The sequence below is a fragment of the Berghia stephanieae genome, chromosome 2 (assembly GCF_034508935.2).
Source record: "Berghia stephanieae isolate SIO BIC M18660-M18661 chromosome 2, UCSD_Bste_1.3, whole genome shotgun sequence".
Classification (NCBI taxonomy): Eukaryota; Metazoa; Mollusca; class Gastropoda; order Nudibranchia; family Aeolidiidae; genus Berghia; species Berghia stephanieae.
In genome coordinates, this window is record NC_088361.1 from 3208958 (window position 1) to 3218141 (window position 9184).

The following is a 9184-nucleotide window of genomic DNA, read 5'->3' on the forward strand; positions in this document are numbered from 1 at the left end:
TTGCTTTGTTTATCATAATAGGTACAAATATTAAGCATTAATTATATAAATGACATGCATACCTCTAACACCTTAATGTTCTTCATATCTACTTCCTCTCTTAGTTCCAACTCAGTTGTTCTTGCATTTTCCTGAAGTTCTTCGTTCATATCATTCAACGCCTCCTGCAATCCAAATTTATAGAGTGAGTAAAATTCATTTGTGTGCAAAGTTTGATGATTACCAATTATGATTAGCATTATTTAGGTAATCAAATATGGGTGATGAGTATATGATTTTTACAGTGTGCAATTATATTTCAATGGTAAGAATAAAAGTTTCCATTTAACTTACTTTTGACAAACATATAAATAGTCTAGTAGACTAGATGGTCAATCTATAGCAGTATCTTTTATGTATCCCTTTTTCTTATCCCCAACAAAAAGGTGATTTGTAAATTTATTTGTTTTTGTTTTTTTTGTTTGTTTTTTTTTTTTTTTTTTGGGGGGGGGGGGGGGGGTAAGAAGAAGCAGGGGATTAGTCTGCAAAAGTCTTGGTATGAAAAAAAAAAAAGAAAAAAAAACAGCGCATTATTACAGATAATACTTTTTTTAGAAACATTTTGGGATACTCAAGATCCAGAATATAGCACCCAAGAAAAAGAAAAGTTCGAACAGAAAGCAGAAATTATTAGTACAATCAATCAATCTATTTGTGTGTATAGTCTAGTCTGACACAAATCAAAAAAGCCCTACCCGACAGAGATATACAGGACACCTCCCAAGAGTGACACACTCTAATAGTCACTGTCATTAATGTGAAGAAAACAAAAAATATTACAGTACTTAAAGGACAGTGCCATAGTATAGATATAAAGGACAAGAGAGAGAGAGAGAGAGAGAGAGAGAGAGAGAGAGAGAGAGGGAGGGGGGGGGGAGGGGGGTCTTAAAACAAATTTCTGACGCATCATTAAGAAAAAATAAATCTTTTAAAAAAGTGGTAACTGACCAAATCATCTTTTTCTTCCATAAGCTCCCTCATCTTGTCCTCCAGCTCCAGGTTTTTCTCTGTTAATTGTTCCACCATCTCCTCAGCTCCCAAAGCTGCATCCACTTGTTCTTTAAGGTCAATAGTCTCTTTCTCCAAGTTGAAACCTGACTTTGAAGTCGTTCTTTGTCTTTACGGAGACCACCAGCTTCACTTTCCAACTTTTCATTTTGCTTTTCAGTCCGTTGACGGTCCTGCTTTTCTGCATTCAGCATGTCACGAAGTCTGAAAAATAATTGTGTTAAAGCACATTTTCAAATGACAAATAATTTGAAAATGTAGAAGGGCCTGTCAGCTCTACTGGCTATTTTGACTGGGAGAGTGAAATAACTTTCTGCTTTCGCCCTTCTCTGTCTTCACAACAAAAAGTAGGAAATACTTTACGACAAATTGATTTCAATATTTCAGGTCAGTTAAGGAGATTGGTCTTATGATTTCATTCGTATTAAAAAAAAAAAAAAAAGAAAAGAATTGATGCAAAAAAAATATAAATAAATAAATAAAACAAACAATAACAACAACAACTAAGCTTAATCCTCCACAAGTCTTCAACAACTTACTTAACAAGTCCTTCTTTCATTCTTTCATTTTGTTGCTCCATCTGCTTCATTTCAAAGGTAGCAGCAACACCTTCAGTTCCTACATCGATGAAAATAATATACAATGAATGATTGAAGGGCCCAGATGAAATAGTGTAAAAGGGTATTACAAAAATAAAAATAGCTATAGATTACAAACCCTCCTTTAAAAAAAACAAATTACTTTTTTGAATAACACAAAATGAATTTTTGGGTTATAATTAATGAAAATTCTATGATGATATCTCATATCAATTTTAACGATAAGTATTGAAATGTAAGCTTCAATTTATTAAACAAAGACAGATACTGTGGACGTTTCCTGTTTCCCCTTTATCAACAAAACACAATAAATGAAATACTAGAAACATCCAGAGTACCCGTCTTCGTTTAATAAATTGAAGCTTACATTTCGGTACTTATAGTTCTTTTTTCCTCTGAGCTTGAAGCAGCAACATTTTCATCATATCAATTATAGAGCTTTAAAATGGACCAAATTCTCATGAAATGCCGTCAAGTAACAATAGCATTGTACATAACATATTGCAGTAAAGTAGTTTGAGACAAAATATATTAAAGAAAGAAATTAAATAAAGCCAAAGAAGAAAACAAAAACATACATTCATGTTATTGAAGTAATACAAAAGCTCAATTGTATACATTTTCAAACCATTAAGTCCCTGCCAAGAGCATTCTTATATTAGTTAATTATTATTCACATTTTTATTTCAAATTTTAAACTGTTTCCGGTTTTGGCAGTACGGAATATAAATGGATTCTTCCTAATTCAAGTAAAGTACCTTGACTAAATAATCTTGAGATCAGCTACATAAGTGGATGTAATTGGAGAGAATTTTCAAAAAAAAACAAAAAAAAAAACATTGTATTTTATGATATCAAGACCATGAACTTATTTATATAATTGAATTAAACCACCTCTCTTTATTCTATATTTGAATGCAAGAAGGCCTAGATATTTTAATCTTTCTTCTAATAAAAACCAAGACAAGTAATACTACTATAGAAAAAGTATTTTTTCTTTTATAAATAAGATGCATACAAAATATGCCTACCTTTATCAGATATCTCTCCCCTTAGAAGTTCCAAATCCACGTAAGTTCTTCAACCTTTTCTTTCATCGTTGTAATCTCCTGCTGCAGACCTTCAGACTAGAGTTAGAATAGAAAAGCAAATGTGACAAGAACTAAAATGGCAAAGCTCGTATGTAGATTTCAGGGTTTTAATCCGCCGATCATGAAAATCTGAACTTCAGATGTTGGATCTGCCATCATCGATATATTAAATTACTTAATTTTCTTTTTTTTTAATTTCTTTTTTTGGTTAATTATAATAATGGTTTTTATTCCATACATAAATTTAAAATGCTTGCATTCTTAATTCAATGAAAATAGAGATACTCTTTCTCTCTCTTTTTTCTTTTCTTTCATACTTCCAAATGCCAGGACACAACTGGGGACCTAATCTCACCTTTTCTTCAGCCATCTCTTTATCAAGGGTAGCCATTTCAACAGTTTCTGTGATATCTGCCATTTCTTCTTTGTATTGTTCAAACTCTTGTTCTAACTCAGAGAAAGCCTTTTGTCGAGAGAAAAAAAAAAAAATATATATATATATATATATATATATATATATATATATATATATATATAGATATATATATATATATATATATATAATATATATACTATAATATATTCAATCATGATTAGAAAAGTTTTAAAAAACATTTCAAATGGGACAATAAGGGTATAATAATTCTTAAAGATTTGGATCAATTCCTTCTATCAGCAGCAGTTGGGTTAATTTGACGGTGAGTCATTTCTAAAAGCAATGATGATGATGATGATGATGATTTTAATAGTAATAATAATAATAATAATAATAATAATAATAATAATATATAATAATAATAATAATAATAATATAATAATAATAATAATAATATAATAATAATAATAATAATAATAATAATAATAATAATAATAATAATAATAATAATGGTAATAATAATAATCACCTTTTTGGAAGCCTGTAGCTGTCTTTGGAGATCAGCATGAGTCTCTTGCATCTTTGTTTTATACTCTTGTAACTGAGATGCAAGCAAATAAATCAGATAAACAAATAAGTAAATAGATAAATGAATGAATGAATTAAATAATTAATAAATGATTGAATGAATGAGTGAATGAATGAATGAATTTATAAACAAATAAATCAAGTAAAACAGATAAACTTAACTCATCTCTCATCTCCAATCAATAATCTTCAATAATCCAAGCTTGAATTAAAAACTCTTTCATCATTTATGATCAAATACGCTGTGCCATTCCCCCCCAACCACCCCCCAACCCACACACACACACACACACACACACACATATTTTAATACAATTATGGAGTCATTAATTGGGCAATATAGTGTAAAAAAGTTGTGACGTCACACCTTCTACTCTTCCAGTAACAAATGTATGTATGCATTTCGGAAGACTGATAATGGATATGTTACATATTGAATCATAAGGTGGCATAACTATTTTAGTAGCAGGATGTATAGGCAGATTCTTAGGATTACGGGGTGTAAAAGAGAGAGGATGGATTATCTTTATTGACAACAAGCATATATTTAAACTAAAAAATAAGATGCCAGCACTCTGAAACCAGAAGATTAATAACGCAAGGAATGTTTCCAGTCCTCAGGATGAGTGGTTTAACACTTCCAAGGAGATCACAACCAGTTTTTTAAAATCCCTGGGATGGTTAAATAAGGAAATCACTAACCTGCTGCAGTTGTATCTTAGTCTTCTCGTACTCCTTGAGCTTAACTTTGTCCTCAGCTCTTTTTATTTTAAGTGTCTCCAGTTTTTCATTGAGATCTTTGACTTCAATCCTCAAGCCTTCGATTTCTTGCTGTTGCTGCACATTTGTTAGTCGCTCATCAATGGAAGACTGGGAACTTGACATACTTAGCTGGCTTAAACTCATCTGGTTTTTTTTAAATAAATCAAAGGATTAGTTATCAGAACAATTATTTTTTTTCAAATCACAAAATATATGGACAAATCATAGATTGTTTGACAAAAGTAAATGACACTAGATAAAGAGTCTGAATCTTAGACAGTTAAGGGGAAACCGTAATAAAAAATTTCCGAAAATTGATGTTTTCCCTCTTTTTGGGAAAAGGGCATTTTTTGTTAATCTAATATCTCATTAATCATTCTATAAGAATTTTTATCTCATTGAAATCTTTTTCTTTATTTTTTTTTTTGTGTTTTTCGTCGTTTTAAAACACAAGGTATGCATGTCGTGATTGTTTATCTTGTCTTTGAAATTTTGATAAATCAATTCACAGGAACATTTATTTTTTTCTAGAAATTTAAATCGACAGATTTGAAACTTGCAGAAAATAATAAAAGCATGTGTATTTACAAAGTGACCAAAGGAATGTTTGATATGTTATTTTGTTCTTAATATATGGGCCTAAGCTTTCCCAATTGTTGGCAAAATTTAGTTTTGCAATGCTATTATTCATTTTCACTCACAAGCCGTGGGCTAAAATCAAAAGTTTTCAAGATATCAAAATTCTACTTGGTCACTTTGTAGACAGTGCCATCCTAAAGAAACATATAAAATTTAGTAGCTCTGGGAACAAAATTGAGGCTGTTGTGGCAATTCCAAGAATTAACAGAATTCAAGATGGTCGCCTCAATATATTGTGCAATATTTTGAAATTTTTCAAAAGTTTCATCCTGGTGGCTTAAAGAGGTGTATTTGAGTACTTGTGAATGCACATTGTGAGAAAGCAATGCTCAAGAAACAATTAGCATTTTCACTAATGTTCCCCTTAACTGCAAATGTCTTTGAGAAATCAGCATTAGGTATTTATGTTACACAACATATTTTTTATAAATAAAAATATTGAAAGAAACACAATATCATGAATACCTGCGTTGAAGGAGCCAAAGTCTGAGGAGCTTTAGGGGCAGGTTCAGAAGATGACTTTGCAACTTCTTTGTCCTCTGAAGGTGTTGATTCTTTACTGGTTCGAGTAAGGCGAGTACCTCTAGAAGGGGTGGAGTCAGGAGGGGCTTGACCTTTGGATGAAGAGTCACCCAGACTCTCAGTACCTAAATGAAGTCATGATTAAATTGCACAACATGAAAGCTTTTTTATGGGGGTAAAAACACCTGTTTCCTAGTTTGCAAGGAATTGTCATGCCTAAAAATATCCTAAGCTGCAACTGAAAGCAATCTTTATGAGTTTGTATACTTTGAAAATTGATGTAAGTATATATGTTAGTATGGAAACCAATAGAGAGGAAAGAGTTATAATCTTACGCTCATCACTATTATGATAATGCTCTGTAAAGAATGCAAACTATCGGAATTTATGAGACAATTTAATAGAAATAAAACCTGAATTAAACTAAGTAAATTATAAAAAATAACTAAGTTATGCAACAAACCAAAACATTTGTTCCTTTTTAGGAAAAGCTTAAATACTTGTAATTCATATTAGTGCCTAAGGAAAGAAAAATTAGGTTGGAAAGCACATGCAAAATGTATAGTTTATATCTGCCCAGCAAAGAAAGGTAGTATGCATCATGCAGAGCAGACATTCAGAGCATGCTTTACTCTTTGGGGTGCAAGCACCCACCTGCAAAATGTTGAAACAAGAAGGAGTAGTTCAAGGAAAGGAGAGACTTGAAGAGAAGCCCAGCATGTGCCCAAGAGAAGAAAGATGATAGGACAATCAAGAGATCATGATTCGAATTACTATCACATATGGCATTCTTGGGTCACAGGCTCTTTAAAAATAATAAAAACAGCAATGCTCTCAGTGTCCTAATCAAGACTACCCTAATTCATTGTGCAACTATGTGGTCTTGTGGTATGACACTCGCTTTCGGATCAGAAAATCTTGGGTTCGAGCCTCGCTCGGCACGTAGTTGAGTCCTTGGAAAAGGCTCTTTACTCACATTATCTCACCATACTCAGGTGTAAAATGAGTACCTGGCCGTTAACAGTGTCGTTTCTGTCTGAAAAAAATTGTAATATCACCTACTACGCGACATGTCTCGTTCTCTCGCTACATGTTGCTGTTGTTCAGGGACCCTTTTTAAAGCTCTTTAAGCACGTTAAGTGGATACTGCGCTATATTTTTTTAAAACTCAAAGCTCAACGCTCAAGATAATCTGTCTAATAAAAACACAAGAAATACATCAAAAATATGAATAACATTACAATGAGAAAACAGCATTAGAGGCTATAAGAAACAGATCTAAGTTTAGACCTTTGCAAAATCGAGCAATAGCAATCTTGCTCAAGAATAGCTTGTAAACAAAGAAATGAGTGCTGTAAAATAATAATTACTTTGAGTCATAGAGGAACCTGGAGCCTTAAGCCCAGACTTTTTTGGAATCCCAGTGCTTGGTGTGCTTCTGCTCCCAGGTGGCTTCAGGTTACTGGGTCTTGGTGATGGGACACTAGGGGTTGATGATGCCTCATTTTTGTTTTCATCGGGCAAGAGTGTGATCTGGTTTGTTTTGGGGTTTTTTGTGGGTTTTTTATTTTTTTTAAAAATTATGTCATAAAAGATTTTAAAGATAAGATAGAGACAACATTACATTTCAAGAAATTTTATCAATAATTCACATTTTTAAAATGGATTCTTATCAATACCAGTATTTTCATCACTTGTCATACCTGCCCACTTGAAAATTTCAAATTCAGTAAGAAATACAAAATTCATCAGTAATTAATGGTCAAATTTCAGTAATACTAAAGCAAACAAAAATAATGATAGATACACCCTCGTATATATGTAAAATATGCTTATTGATGACCTAAGTTCAACACTCTACTGTGTCTACCGATGAGGGTAAAGTTTCCATGTCGAGTCTATGACGTCACTCGTCGCCAGCCAACGAGGCATTGAGATTTTTTATTGTAGCATGCGGTAAATAATGAAAAAAAAATATATTTTTTTTAATTTAACGTTGCAACCATTTGTATCAGTAATATTTCTTCTATTTCCGTAAGTCCGTAATTGTCCTTACACTTCCGTAACAATTACGGACAGTCCGTATTAATGACTTGTACTTATCAACATTTTTAGCTGGAGCACTGTTGCACCGATCACCTTTAATCACTATTTTATAACTGTGTATACACATCTACCAGTAAATAGATCTTTATGTTGCGTGGAGATGTCTATGAACAAAGACCAATACCTGTGTGTGCAGGGCATCATTTGACTCCACTCCCCCACTCATTGCAATTGTGTTCTTTATTAAATGTCACAGACAGTGACAGACAATAAGTAATGAACAACCTCAATGACAAAACATCGGACAGACACACGATAGTAAAAATCAAAAACAACCATTCTGACAACTCTGCTGTCTCATTTCAAAAGTCACAACAGAAGAATGCTGAAATAAAAGGCTCCTCCAGAATCCCCATCCACATCGATTTTGGTAAACTAAAAAACAACTTCAGTTGTAAAATAACAATCCTAAGCCACAGCTAGAATGCAACTCATTGTGTGTTATCATAACAACTAACACAGAATCAACGACAATGGAAAAAATGACAAAAACAGCAGTAAAAGCAACATCAACCACAACAACAACAACAATTTGCACATAGTGATCACATAAAAATTGGATAACTAAATATTAGATTGTCCTGTAATAAATCATAATATAATTAAGGATCATAAAATTACTATTTTTGTCATCTTGAAGACATGGCTTAACCATTCATATAGTGATCCATTACTGAAGGCTTTAGTGATTAATCATTTACATGCATTGTAATAATATATCATTCCACCATGAGGACTTTAGCAACTCTGTATGTTGCATTCGCTATTTTATCACATTAATTTTTAAAAGTCTTTTCATTATATATACTGTCCACCATCAAGCTAATAAAATAAGATCTCAATTATTGATTGTTTGTCAGAGTTTCATGAGTTTCTTTCTATTCAAGCTATTAACAACAAGCATATCTTTATGGGTGATTTTAACATTGATTATTTCAGCAACAAAAACAAGTCCAAGTCTTAAGTGTTTCGGAAACTCAGTGAAACTAACAACCTTACCCAAAACATAAGTGGTCCAACAAATAGCTATGGCCACAAAATAGATCACATGATCACAGACAGTGAACAGTCTCGCTTTTCACCCATCATTAACAGTGATAAGCGACTCTCAGACCATAATTTACTCATTGTCTGCATTTAATTTCAACTGAGGCACAAAATAAGGAAACTTATAACGTCTCATTATAGGAAGAATGTAGGCATTCAAATTATTTTTTAACAAGATGTTTTTCATAATCCAAAGAATAAAAATGGAGCAAATAGTCTCCATGTAAAAATCGTTGATACATATGAACAAGTACACTCACTTAAAAATCAAAGTGGTGAAATTGAGACTCCAAGCACCGTGGAATAATTTGGTGATAAAAATGACTGGATTAACTAAGAGGCAAGATGAGAGAAAATGGCTTAAATCCAGAAACGTCATGTACAAAGAACTCTACATCCAAAAACAC

The 9184-nt window shown here is 32.3% G+C and overlaps 1 pseudogene across 1 annotated transcript in view; it reads right to left on the reverse strand.

Annotated features, from left to right (window-relative positions):
- The window catches only part of LOC144963679 (dynactin subunit 1-like), an 87801-nt pseudogene extending 80286 nt beyond the window's left edge, over positions 1-7515 (reverse strand). The window contains exons 1-10 of the transcript XR_013643663.1: positions 7486-7515; positions 6995-7157; positions 5568-5749; positions 4404-4607; positions 3643-3714; positions 3093-3200; positions 2678-2773; positions 1587-1665; positions 988-1251; positions 63-164 (exon numbers count right to left, since the gene is read on the reverse strand). The product of XR_013643663.1 is annotated as a dynactin subunit 1-like (transcript). The remainder of the gene's footprint in view (positions 1-62; positions 165-987; positions 1252-1586; positions 1666-2677; positions 2774-3092; positions 3201-3642; positions 3715-4403; positions 4608-5567; positions 5750-6994; positions 7158-7485) is intronic.
- Between the last annotated feature and the right edge of the window lie 1669 nt (positions 7516-9184).